The following is a 14,867-nucleotide window of genomic DNA, read 5'->3' as shown; positions in this document are numbered from 1 at the left end:
CGCTCGAGTGAATAAGCCCCTTATTCAAAAGATCTTGCAACTGATCTTTCAATTCCCTGAGTTCTGTTGGCGCCATCCTATAAGGTGGAATAGAGAGAGGACTAGTCCCTAGGTCTAAATCAATCCTAAAATTGATGTCACGGTCAGGTGCCATACCAGGCAAGTCCGCGGAGAAGACATCCGCAAACTTATGTACCACTGGGACCGAATCAGTATATGGAGTATCTGCACTGGGGTCACGGATGTGTGCCAAGTAAGCTAGACAACCCTTCTCCACTAGCTTCCTAGCACGAATGAAGGATATGACTTTCTTAGGGAGGGGACTAAGGTTACCCTTCCACTCAAGTCCAGGTGCCCCGGCATAGCCAAGGTAACAGTCTTTGATTGACAATTAAGGATGACATAATGTGGGGACAACCAACTCATGCCTAATATGACATCGAAATCTACCATATCTAGGATCATCAAATGCGCAAGTATTATATCCCATAAAAGTAATCGCGCAAGAAAGAGTAGACTACATACCACCGTGAATCCCAATCGAGACATATAAATAGGGAGATCAAGAGTATCACACATTATATCCAAACCGACAGCAAAATACGTGGACACATAAAAAAAGTAGAACTAGGAGCAAATAAAATAGAAGCCATCCAAGCATAAACTGAGATAGTACCTCTGATGACAGCGTTGGAGGCCTCAGCCTCTGGTCTACCTAGAAAAGCGTACAAATGACGGCGCCTCTTTTGCACACGGGAACCACGCGATTACCTATCCGGTCCCGAGCCCGCCCTGCCGGCCTGTCCCGCCTCTGCACGAGGACCGCCTTAGTTAGGCTGGGCACCACCCCTACCAGTGGTGTGGCCGCCTCGCCCTACCGGTGCGCGATCCTTACCTCCTCTATTTGGTGTAAATAGAGCTCGAGGAGCCTGATACTGAGTCCCCTGTCCACCCTGTCTGAGCCTTGGGCAATACCTCTTAATGTGCCCTATCTCACCACACTCTTAACATGCACGGTCCAGCGTAGGTCACTGAACAAAAGTTGATGAAGCAGTATAACCTCCACGCTGACCAGAAGCTTGATAATTTGCCCCTGATGGGCCCCCGGCAGCACGTTGCGGACTAAGCCCGGATGCCACAGATATACTGGCAAACTACGACCCCTCGAAAGGAGTTCTTTGAAAGCCTACCCGCTTCGGGCCTTAACTTCTCTCTACTGCTTTTGCATGACTTTCTTTGTTTAATCCCTCGACAACATCTTTGCCTACCTCACTCGAAATGACGCCCCCGGTGGCTACAAGCCGAAGTCCGGTGTTCGGCCCCTTACTGGCTTGTTGGACCCTCTCCCCCTCAGTAGGCAGTAACTAAAGAGCATATCGGGACAGGGAATGGAAACAGGACTCGTACACAGTAGCAAATGAGTTTCCCTGATCAATATTAGCAAACTCGTCTTTTCTTCGGTCCCTCAAAGTCAGAAAAACGTACTTATCCAAGAATACTAAATAGAACTAAACCTAAGTCAACGGAGTAGACCCAGCTGGCCTACATCCTCTGACTCAGTACCATAGAAAACTGAAGGCTTCATTTTAGTGAACCTCCAAAACCAGTCATGCTCTTCGCCAGTCATCACCAGCCCTGAAACTGGCCTTGGAAAGGCTTCAAAATCCGGAACTTCATCCAAGCGAGGGTACAGCAACGCGGCGTGCTTGGACACGGAGCACGAACTATCCGGACACAGGGCTGCTACTCACTGCGCCTCTATTTGGAACGAGCAGGTATAGCCCGGCCTATGCTAACTCATGCAATCAATTTAGTGCTTGTGCCATTGCATCTAGTATACCAGGAGCTAGGGCTGGGCGTTCGATGGGTTCAGTCTAATTTTTTAATTTTTAATTTGTAAAAAATAGGAACCGAAGCTGAACTGAAATAACTTCGGTTCGATTTGGGTTTTGCAAGTTCAGTTCAATTTTTTCAGTCAGTTTTTTCGATTTAGATATGGATGGCATAGTTAAGCATCAATTTAACAGAAACCAAATGACAACCATTCTATTATCTTCTCTCCGTCTAATCTTTAGCACTGGTATACAAAAGCCAGCTACAATCAATTGGATCTAGACTTAATGGTTACAACATTCATAATAGATGAAACAAAATGGAGGATTAACAAGACATCCTAATAGAGAGAAGCAATCAACACTTTAGCTAGACAATCAACTGTTTTTGTCTCTTTATTTCTCCTCTCAGTATAAGCTTTATACATTTTCAAGAAATTTGTCGTATTTTCTCTACTACAATAATACATAGACCGCAGTCACATATTATAGAGAGACTAAAGAGAGACATTTTTCATCACTTACAAAGAGGGAAAAAAATCAAGCCCCCAAAATTCCACACTGCAAATCTAAGAGAAAAACTTCAAACATCTGTAACAGCAGGTTTATGACTCTCTTCTTGCTTTCTAATGTATTTTGGAAGACTAAATAAATTGTTAAAAGTTTGGGAAGATAAAACTTCGATCTTGTTATAGACATATTAGTGCACCACTTCTCTAGCTGCACGACGTTCTTAATATTGTAATGTCGACCATGAAGGAAAAAGTATGACTGAGGAAATACCATGAAGTAATTCTGATAACTGTTTGGAAACTGCTTCAAGTTTCAACCATTCCTAAATTAGAGAAATCTTGAATATGCTCAAATTGTTAAAGACATTCTCCTTTGGTCCAAATTCATTTCAAAAATCACCTCTTTCCAAAAAAAAAAATACACAAACATCACATAAAAGCAAGTGATGAAGAATAGAGCACAAAGCAAGTAAAATAAAACAGCTGAGCAAGAAAACGATAGTATCCAATACAGCGTGCCAGGCGCCAGCTACACATCAGAATTCCTCTTTGAGTTTTGATAAAGAAACTAGGAAAGGTATCAATTCGGAAAGATGGTAAATTGAACTGCGATTCTTTTTAAGTAATAAACTGAACTGCCAAGTGGAAGTTCTTAACAAAGCCACCGATTTGCAGGTGCGCCTTCTAAACTCAGAATAAATTATCATCTATCTAACTAATATCCTCCCCACAAACTATAATCCATTTTCTTTTAATATATGAAAAGCTGAAGCCAACAAAAAGAGAAGACTTTTTCCAATGTTAAGACATAACCAACCCTTGATCCATAGAAACTCCATGTAGAATAAATACAACTAAACAAAGCTTAGCGAGCAACAATCCAATCTCTCAAAAAACAACATGATCCAGGAATATAGTGCACGAGTGCATCATACAAAGTTGAAATGTTCATTCCTGCCATTTACATAAGATTGTCGAGTACACTGCTTGCGAGAATCTAATAACCAATATATAGCTCCCAGACTATAGAATTGCAAGGGAACTCCTCAAGTTACATTTCCTCCTGTATTTCAAGGTTTTCCTGCAATCACAGAACCTACACCATGGTGACAATTACTTCTACAACACCATGGAAACAGCTATGAGGAGAATACCTAGTCTATATATATATATATATATATATATATATATATATATATATATATATATATATATATATATATATATATATATATACACACGAGACATCCAATAAATATATATATATATATATATATATATATATATATATATATATATATATATATATATATATAATATAGTCACAACTCACACAGTCATCAACACCAAATCAGCAGTCACAAATCACACACCATTTAAAGTTAGAACAGTCTAAAGTTTTGAATTAAAGCAGCAAGCAACAGTCATCAACACCAAGTGCATAATTAAACATCAATATCATAAGTTATAACTGCATAGTCTAAATTCTAAACTTCAAAAGTAACTTGTAGCATCAGTGGCATTCCTTGTTATTTTTCAAGACATATCTAAACATGTCTCCATAGACCTTCAATCCCATTTCGCCTCAAGTGACAATGGTAAATTTGACCACAATGGAAACATTTCATCATGCGCACTCCTTCAATTTCCTCCACCATTTCGTAGTGATCCCAAACAAGTGATAGACATTTAGGCGGCATGATCAAACCTTTACAACAAAAGAAAACATAATTATAAGTCAAACACAATGATAATAAAATAAATCAAGGACATATACTTAAACATGTTATATATAGAAGTTTTCTACTTACCACACATGAAACTAGTTGCAACTATATTTCCACAATACTACATTCTTTTTCCAGAACTAACCATATCTAAAAAAGATATATGTAAGAACTTGCTATGCATCATAAATAAGAAAATTATTTTCAATATAATGAACATACAAAACACAAAAACTTACCAAGTTCAAGCTTCTTAAGATACTCTAAACCTTCCTCAATATTATTATGAATAGGTTCACTTCTAAGCCAATCTTGAAGACAAATAAGAGATTGCACTAGTTTAGAAGTCAAGGAACTCCTAAAGGGATCAAGAATATGACCTCCTGTCTTTGAATGCACTTTCTGATGCAACACATGAAACGGGAATGGCTAACACATCACGAGCCATCTCCGCAAGAATAGGAAATCTCGGTTCATGAACTTGCCACCACTCTAATATATTAAACCTGTCCGACTCTGGCTCAATATCTTCACCAAGATATCTATCTAACTCCGATTTACTACCTAAACCTCCACTAACTTCTTTTTGCCTCTCAAATAATTATTTCATTCTCATTGTTCCTCTTCTTTGAAAGTAGCCATAACCTCTCACACTAGATGTACTCAATGAGATGACAGATGAAGTAGGTGAAGATGATGCAGGGAGAGAGCCTTTTGATCTTTTCTTACCATAATAATCAAACAAAGAATGCATATCTTTACTCACTTCACCAATTAGTTTCTTCCCGGTTCTTCTCCAAACATATCCTTCATTGCAAAAGGAACATATTGAAGCTTGTTATGGGCATCCAACACAGATGCAAAAAAAAAAAAAAAATCATTTTGTTCATTTTATCTGGTTCACCCCAATACTTCTTGAACTTTTCTTTCATTCTTGTTGATATTAATTTCAAACTAGCATCTTCAGTTTGCATCATCTCTTTCAAAATAAGATCAAGCTCTATAATTTCAATAAAGTGCACATTGTCTTCACATTTTGCCAATCAAAACTTGTGAGAACACCTGCATGAGTTCCATCTTCACAAATACAAGTACGAAGATAATCCAAGAATCCAACATCATGATAACCATATCTTTCAAAGGCAAGCTCAAAATATTGTGTTGTATCAAGCATCAAGTATGTAGAGTTCCATCGAGTAGGAACATCTAAACTTAATGATTTGTTACAAGTTATCAATTGAGATTCACAAAATTCTTTGAACTTTCTTAGTCTTGCAGGTGATTGCCTAATGTATCTCACGGCTTGTCTAACTCGCTTGATAGAATCACCACTTTCCTTCTGTTATATCCCGTATTTATGTACATTGGGATATTGTAAGCTAATCGCGACAAGTTTAAGACAAGACTATTTTGGGATACGAGGTAGAGACTTTTAACCTCCGATTTTATTTTAATGCACAAAGTGCTTATAAATTTTATTTGGTCTATATATATATTATGGGAGATTAGGGATTAACTAATTGGGATTATATTATTAAGCAAGAATGAGTGATTAAGTAAATTAATTAAGATTAATTAACAAAGTGGGCCCCACCCGATATTTTTTTAAAAAAAAAAAAAAGAAGAGAAAAGATGACACATAAGGGGGGGTGTAGGGCTTGGGAGGCTCACATATATATCATAAAAATGACTCATTAAATCACAATCCATACCTTAGTTGAATCAAGAACAAAGAACAAGAAAGAATTGAAGAAAAAAAAAGGGGAAGCTCTCGGCCATGAATGCTTGGGCCGAGCATTGAGAGAGTGAAGGAGAAAAATTAAGATTTTAAGGTGTTATACACCTTCAAGAATTTCAACGTGAATTGCTCCTTGGAGTCAAGTTGATTAAGGTAAAGATTTGACCTCTTTTATACACATTTTGGAGACAATTTAAGTTTGTATAAATTGGTAGTTGTGTGATGAATATAAGGAGTTATAAATGTTGATGTAAAAAAATAAATTGAGCCGTGTAGGGGCTGTTCTAATTAGGCAAGGAGAATTAATTTTAAGTTGCATTATAGTTGTTGTTATCACGGATTATATGGTGAAGGAATGAAAGAATTAGAAAGTTAAGGTTGAAGTTGTGTTGATATGAATATGTTGTTATTCTTATTGAATTGCAAGAGTTGAAGGTATGATTATATTCATATGTTATGGTTGGTGTTTCTGTGTTAGCAGGAGGGTAATTGGAAATTCGGGATAGGCGAGTATATAGGGGAAGTGCTGCCCGATTTTCGTTAAGTCTATAGCTAATAGGAAAACCTTAAAACGAGAATGTGTGAGCTAAAAGATAAGTCCTATAAACAATGGGCTATGGATTGGTGAACTAGACAGTGTAACTACTAACGATAACGTTACTCTTATATTAAATAGGCTAAGAGAACGACGAGGCGAACGGATTCACGAGTAGTCGCTAACAGGTATGTAAAGCCTATCCCTTCTTTCTTTTGGCATGTCCTAGATGTAAGTAAGATAAGATATGAGCTTTGGGGTAATTCTATTCATAAGTTCCGAGCATATTTTATGATTCTTATTCACTTCTTGATATTAGAATTCTTAAAATAGTCGAACTACTGCCCTCGAGCTTTGTATATGATCGGGTAGTAAATGATACATGAAAGTTTCTATTCCTAAAAAACTCTATATTGACTAATGACCATAACTTTTATAAGTTGTCTCGTATTAACTTGATACATGTCTATGATCCCTGAGGCGTTATCTGACATAGTTTGTAATGACATTCAAAGAGTACTGAGTGTGACTTTTATACTGATACTCGAGCGTTGATTAATCTACTTATCTATTGAGTCTCAAAAGATGATTTATATGCATATGATTTCTCACTACTCTGCTCGTGCATCTTTGTTATTACTTCTTTCACCGAGTCCCGGGCCGGGTATGTTATCGTGCACAGTTTCACTGCATTGTTCACCGAGTCCCTCACTAGAGGGCCGGGACACGTTATATGTATATGTATATGATGATATGATGACATGATGATATGATGATACGGGGATGGCGTCCAGGATGGCATATGATGATTTTATTTACCGAGTCCCTCACTAGAGGGCCGGGACACGTTATATATGCATATGTACAGGATGATTATCTAATTATGTCACTAAGTCCCATAATGAGTTGGGTATGATATTGACACGCATGATTTATGTTTCAAAGGCAAGCCTTGTGGTTTTCTGGTTATTGTGCTAGTTTTCTATACTCCTTATTTCAGTATGATCACATTTCTTGTATTTCATGCTTTACATGCTCAGTACATATTCCGTACTGACCCCTTTTCTTCGGGGGCTGCGTTTCATGCCCGCAGGTACAGACGCTTATTTTGGTGATCCGCCAACTTAGGATATTTATTCAGCTATCTTGGAGTGCTCTCTTGTTCCGGAGTCTAGCTTTTTGGTACAGATCCTTTTTGTTGTATATATGTGTCTGTCCAGGGGTACGGCGGGGCCCTGTCCCGTCATATGATACTGTTGTTACTCTTAGAGGTCTGTAGACATATGTGTGGGTCTGTATATAGTTGTTGTTTAGTTGTGTATATATGACTTATGTTTTGGGACGTTCCCATTCGTAGTGGCAGCCTTGTCGGCTTGCGTATGTATATATGTTTTGGGATACTGTATGTAGTGGCAGCCTTGTCGGCTTGCATGTATATAGTTGGGACGTTCCCACATGTTATGATAGCCTCGCCGGCTTATGTACGATGTTATCTGTTGAGAGTTGTAACCCTCGGGAGACGGAGTTCTTTGTGATATGTATATATATGTGACGAGTTTTGAGACGACGTCTTGCCTTTTTATATAAGTTCCTTATCATGCTAGTTATGGGCTGCTTATAGCTAACAGGTGTGTATACGAGTGTCCAGCTCGGGCACTAGTCGCGGCCTACGGGGTTGGGTCGTGACACCTTCAACCCATATTGCACAATAAGATTAAGTATATGAGCTATACACCTCACATAAAAGTGTTTACCCTCCATTATATTAGTTCCCTAATTATTCAATTGTTTTGACACTTCTTTCACGGTTACATCATTGGAACTAGCATTATCAACCGTAATAGTAAATACACTATCAAAACCCCATTCAAACAAGCAATTAGTAATCGCAGCCGCCATATCATCACCCTTATGGCTAGAAATAGGACAAAAATTTATAATTCTTTTATGCAATTTCCAGTTTCTATCAATAAAATGAGCCGCCGGACACATGTAGTTGATTCTTTGTATAGATGTCCAAGTATCTGTCGTAAGACAAATTTTTGGATGTGCTTCTTTGAAAATCTTCTTCAACTTTTGTCTTTCTTCACTATAGAGATCAAAACAATCTCTTGTCAAGGTCCTACAAGAAGGAATCTGGAATTGTGGCACGGTGACTGCCATAAAACTTTTAAAACCTTCCTTTTCAACAAAATTAAATGGCAACTCATCAATAATTACCATTTTAGCTAAAGCTCTCCTACTTTTTTCTTGGTCAAATATCCAATTGCTAATCACCCCTTCCTTTGCCCCAATTGAAGAAGGCAGAAAACTTATGTGTGTTTGACTATCATCTACAGGGTGGGGAAGATTAGGACACTTCTTCAAATGATTATGTACCATTTTTTTTGTTGCAGCTGCATAAGTTTTCCCACAATACATATATTTTGCTCTATGAGCTCCATCGACAACTACCCTTTCAAAATGCTTCCAACAACCAGCTCTAGGTTCCATGATTTTTCTTTTCTTTGAAGCTTCAACTTCATATTCAGATTCAGATTCAACTGGACTTGGACATAAAGTGTTAGGTATGTTTTCATTTGAAGCCCCCTACCTTCACTTAGCCTACTTTCATTTTTACCCATCTATGAAAATAAACAAGAAGAATAGAACATTTAAATGTTGAGCATGGCTACACTGAATAAGTGAATATAACTGGGTAGTGAGCACAATCAGAAGTTATAAACCTAAGTTATACACTGTTAAATTCTATGTAAGCTTAAGTTACAAACTGTTGTTAAGTTCTTGTGGAAATGAAAGTAGCACTCTTAACTCTTAAGTTATAACAGTAACTTAAATTCTATATAAACTTAAGTTATTACCTGTTAAGTTCTAGTGGAAATGGAAAAATAGTACTTTTAGCTCTTTTAAGTTATAACTGTAACTTAATCCTTGTTGACATAGGTAGCTAAATCAGCTAATACATCAAAACTTCAGCTTTAGCTTTGAGCTTCATTAGCAAATAGCAACCTATGTTAATTTGAGTTTCATTCTTTAAGAAAACCCTCAAATTAAAATCAATAACAAAAATACACACTTAATTGATTAAAACTACCAGACCATCATAATGTCATAGATCTTTTCTCAAATCAACCACAAAAACACTAACATTACAGTAGCCAAGGCCAATTTCAACAAGCGAGCACACAAGTAATCGAGCGAGAAGACAAAAAAACTAACGAGCACACAACGACACAAGTACTCGAGCGAGGAGACCAAACTAATTACAATTTACTTCAGTGTTCTACGAATCCACAGGCCAAAACACAAAAGGCTACTACTAAAAATCCAACATGGACAAACAAATAATTCAAGAATCATGAACAAAATGCATCTCAAACCCTTTTGATTAACTGTTCTGTATTTCAAAAATTCCAAACGAAAAAGCAAAAAAGAAACTTACTTAAGAACCCTAGCTGAAGATGGAAGACAACAAGTTGAAGATGACAAGTTAGAAGAGAGCAAGTAAACCCCTAGCCGAAGATGAGTAGATGACAAGTAGAGAGCAATTGGTTTGCTAATTTGGTCTCCTCTCACTGTAGTGGACAAGATTAAGAATGCATTGCTAGAAAGATCAATTCAGGACTTCAGGTACAGTCTCCGAGTTTGATGAGGAATCCGTTCCCGATGGATTTTGATTACTTTGAGTTTTGAGTGAACCACAGATGGATAGGGTTTTGACTTTTGAGTAGCTGAAAGAAGATGAGTAGAAGTAATTTTTTTTTGCTTGGGTAGATGATATTAGATGGATAGTTGGATACAGTATCAATAATTTGGTTGGACTTGGATATTTTTATATTAGGATTGGGATTGGGATTTGGGCCTTTTAGTTTATTATTTAAGGGCAAAAGCCCAATATATATGTATAATATATGTTTCAAGAAAAAAAAGGCTTGTTAAAATTTGATTTTTTAGTTTAACCGAATTAAATTTTGCATAAACCGAAACCGAACCGAATTGTTGAAATCTTATAAATTTAAATCGAACCGAATAAATTGAAAAAACCAAAACCAAAATTAAATTTGGTTCGGTTCGGTCGGTTTTTTCGGTTTGAACCATTTATGCCCAGCCTACCGGAGCATTTGCGGCTCTGGTGGGAAATCTTAACGCCCAGGCTGGAGGCTGGTGCGGCTGCATCTCCTACGGCCAAATTAGGAACCCTTTGGAGGCATGGGATCAACTACTGGGACTCCGCCCCCAACTGGGACCGCCGCTCTACCAACTCCTCTGCCTCCACCTCTTCCTCTGGTTACTGCCACGTGTGTTCTCACCATCTGCGAGAGAGTGCAGGACAGTTAGATACCAATATGAATCATCAGATATCAATTGGAATCAAGTAGCACGAAAGAAAGAAAGAAAGAAAGAAAAGGAAATTTTCCTAGTGTCCGGTAGCCTCTCGAAGATAAGTACAGACATCTCCATACCGATCCGCAAGACTCTACTAGACATGTCCTTGTAGGTCGAGATCGACGAACCTAAAGCTGCGATACCCGACAACGTCACGACCCGACCCTCCGGGCGGCACCCGACTAACCCACAGTGGGCGAACCAACACACAAGTCATCTATTCAAGTCTATCTTTATATTAGCCAATTCAATCAGTTATTACTCATTCAAACATAAGATAATCAAAAAAAGTCATGCCATAAAATAATGAAGTAAGTGCGGAAGTCCTAACTATTACAATTTTCCCACAATCCGAAAGTCATCGTACAAGGACTCAAATCTAAAACATGTCGACGAATGAAATCTTTCTAACAAATAACCATAATGTCCAGAATAGGAAATGGACATCATTAGAGGAAGATCTTTTGGTGGCCTTGCATTGATAGAAGCTCACCCTAAATCTGTCAGCAACGTCCTCAACACTAAATATGAGGGCGGGTAGCAGTCTCTATATCACAATGTGCACTAAAAAGAATGCAACAAGGTAGTATCAGTACAAACACTATATGCCGGTAGATATCATAGGCCGACTAAGATTAGTATCATGCATATCTCATAAAATCAATAGAATAAACAAGCTAGCCAACAGACATGAAATAAATAAACAACAACGAGTCAACCATGAATAATCACCAAGCAAGAGATCAAATCAACGAAAACCACAAACGGGAATAAGTCTACCCCAATAACCATACTCCTTTGTACACATATGTTAACTGATATCACTGCTCAGTAGTCATGACCTGCAGGAGACCCATGGTGTCCATGTATCACTCGTTCCAGATACTCATCGGACCCGACCATAAACCTTCTCTCCTGAATGAACCTCGAATGCGGGCCATATCAATGTATCTCTCATTTTTAGAACGAACCTCGGACCATGAGCCCATAGTCTAGGTCACATTGGTGCCTTTTTATATATCCATGCATAACATCATTTCTTACCCTCTATTATGAATGCTCAATTCATCATTTCGTGTCACAATTTCACCAAGAAGATCATATTAAATTCTTATCACAACAACATCAACTGTAGATTCAACACACATGAATAGTGGCACGAAGCCCACACAGTCACTCAATAGATTGCACATAGGAGTTCAAACACACAATATCATGCATGAAGACTAGGTGTGCTTTCTCCTAATGAATTCACAACACATACAATTAACTAATCAAAGTCTAACTCAAGTAGACCGCAACCCACCTCAAACGTAGTCTTTGGAACAACTCGAATCACTCTGCTAAAGATTTTTCCTTGCGTAAAACCTCAAAACGCTCAAAGTGTAGACATTAGAATGCTCAATGAGTCACAATTATTCTAGTCACAAAATCAATGCAAGACACCCCTCCCTTTAGCCCATTCCAATAAGTGAATGATTTTTAGGCGTAAAATAACCTAGTAAGGGCCTTAATAATCACTAACTATCAACTATAACAATATTTAATCAACACCCCAATTACAAGCAGTTTTCATGTCCAAGCTACCACTTTTATGGAACCCTAGGTCTCAATTCACATAGTTCATGGCTCTAAAGGTCCAGTTCATGAATAAGAGGAGTTAACCAAAGCCATTAGATGATAAATAAGTGATAACAATCATAACCCGTCAAGTATAAAAGGTTTATTAATTTCTAGGGTTACTATTACTAATTTCACCATTGAAAACCCATAAAAGGGATGATAATCATGAAGACGATACGGAATGACTGAAAGGGATGGATGAGACTTACCTCTCAAGGGTATTCTTGCCCTAGATTGGAATTTCAGTCTAGGTGCTTGTGGGGAACTTTGTTAGAGTTTTATGAATAAAGAGTGTGGGACTAAGTGTTTAAAACACGGTATTCTGACCCCCGTAGACTGCTACGACGGTCAATTTACCCTTTGCAGCGGTCTTGCTATAGCAACCAATTTCCCGCTATAACGGACCAAGAGAAATCTGACCACTGCTATGGCAGCCCATGTTCCGCAATAGCGACATCACCATAGTGGGACATTGCCCGCCACGGCAGACATATGAGCAATAGCCAACCCTTGCGGCGAAGCGTTCACCTCTATAGCGGTACCGCTGTAGCGGTACACACCCTGCCACAGCTTTACAAATTGGGCAGTAAGCTTGAAGCTTTGCCTAGTTTTCCACTCTATCACCCAACATTTCATCCGAGGCATCACAATTACAAACAAAACATGCACATATACATAAAAACATCATACGAATCCACCTGTGGCCTCAGAATTCCCAACGGGGTTCTAATTTCCTATGTCACCTCCTGATGAAGTCAACAAAATCACACAACAATCACAAACAAGTAAAATTTTTAATTCTTAGACTTATACAATTGAGTTTCTATTAGCTCGTTATACCCTTGGGAAGGTTCTATTTGGTGGAGTGATCCTACATTTCTTATGACGACCGAGAGGGTCGTTACAGTTGTATAGGCTTATATGATATGATGAGTTTTAGGCTCACATGAACCACTATGTGACTCTGCGTCCTTCCTTTCTCTTCATAACTGTGTTTTGTTACTAAATATTGTCTTGTTACTGTTTTGATAAGAATGATGGATAAAAGGGACTTTCCATCCTAAAACAGACCCCATTTTGAGTAAAGTTAAGTGTCATGACTGGTATAAGTGTCAAATGATAGGTTAAAGGGGGAACTTAAAACTAGGGGGTTTCCAACTATCAAAAAATGATTAAAGGGAAAATAGAGTTGTATGTCATTTATAGTCATTGCTTGTGTCATCCAACTTTGTTTTCCTTATTTGTTGTATTGAACTACCCTTTAAATTGTGTTTGCTGCTCTTTATCTATTGCATGGTCAGGACTGTATCAGGTTGTTCTTTGTGATTGCCATAGTGTGTGTTATGAAAATTATATTTTGATTGGGAATGACATGTCATCCTCTAGTTCCCTAATAAAATGTCATTTTCTGCTTGAGCTTTAGTCTGACATTGGTTCTCTTATAGTCAGAGAGTATGTTAGTATTATGTCTCTTCTCCCACTCTGAGTATACTAGGCTGGTAGTCAAATATGAATATTCACCTTTGTTCACAATTGCTATTTCTTAGCCTTCTTATGGTTGCATGTAATTGTGTGCATCTGTGGAAGTGATTTGAGTCAAATATGACAACAAGCATGTTATCATAGTCCTCATACCTTCACCTTAGATGATGAAGTGTATGAAAATGTATATGTATGTATATATCTGATATATTGTGTGAATCTATGAGAAGGTCCTCTGCCTTGCTCCTCTCTCTACCTCTAATTTGTGTTGGTCGATATGATATACATGAGGAATACGGGATATACGATTCATGCATACCGTGGTGTGTGTATCTCTCTCTCTCTCTCTCTCTCTCTATATATATATATATATATATATATATATATATATATATATATATATATATATATATATATTAGAGTTAATATCGTGCATGCTAATGGCATATCATGAGGTCTTTGAACCTACTTCTACTCATTTGAACCTGTTTCTTAATTTCTGTCACTTGCATAAATGCGCTTGGGCCCAGGCTTTCATGTACTTGTTGAACTGATTGGGTTTCCTTATTCGTGACACTTTCTTGTTTGTTGGATCTGTTAGCATCTAGTTAGGCTTACTTTGGCAGTATACATTTTTAATATGCATGTACACCACTGATGTGGTTTTGTGTGTATGTGACTACATTTGAATGATGATGTATGTTAAGTATATTTGTCAAGTAAGTTTTCTAAGCTTAGCTGCTTCTAACCATTATCTTCCTTTTCCCCTCTCCTTTTGTATAGCGAGGGCCACTTGGGTCGCATCTGCATAACTTTCTGATTGTTGGGCCAGAGGCCCAACTCCCTTTCGTTTCTTGACTCCCTTTCGTTTCTTGATCGATTACGAGTCAAATCTTGAAGGCCCAATCATGGGTGAAAATAGTTAACTGGTGGGCTCGGTAGGCCCATCAGCCTTCCTTTCTTTTTAATTTTGTGCATGTGTTTATGAAATACATTGTAATGAATGCTTGTGAATGTTGGAACCCCTATGGA

The 14,867-nt window shown here is 37.9% G+C and overlaps 2 long non-coding RNA genes across 2 annotated transcripts; both read right to left on the bottom strand.

The window, feature by feature from the left end:
* Positions 1-3,697: 3,697 nt before the first annotated feature.
* LOC132040246 (uncharacterized) lies at positions 3,698-10,289 on the bottom strand. Its single transcript, XR_009410643.1, has 2 exons — positions 9,787-10,289; positions 3,698-4,052 (listed from the first exon to the last, which is right to left on the bottom strand). It is a non-coding gene; the product is annotated as an uncharacterized LOC132040246 (long non-coding RNA).
* LOC132040247 (uncharacterized) lies at positions 4,059-8,968 on the bottom strand. Its single transcript, XR_009410644.1, has 3 exons — positions 8,034-8,968; positions 4,311-5,407; positions 4,059-4,221 (listed from the first exon to the last, which is right to left on the bottom strand). It is a non-coding gene; the product is annotated as an uncharacterized LOC132040247 (long non-coding RNA).
* Positions 10,290-14,867: the final 4,578 nt, after the last annotated feature.

This window comes from Lycium ferocissimum, chromosome 12 (assembly GCF_029784015.1).
Source record: "Lycium ferocissimum isolate CSIRO_LF1 chromosome 12, AGI_CSIRO_Lferr_CH_V1, whole genome shotgun sequence".
NCBI classification, from domain to species: domain Eukaryota; kingdom Viridiplantae; phylum Streptophyta; class Magnoliopsida; order Solanales; family Solanaceae; genus Lycium; species Lycium ferocissimum.
Note: the sequence above shows the minus strand (reverse complement) of the source record. Positions and strands in the feature narration are given on the sequence as shown.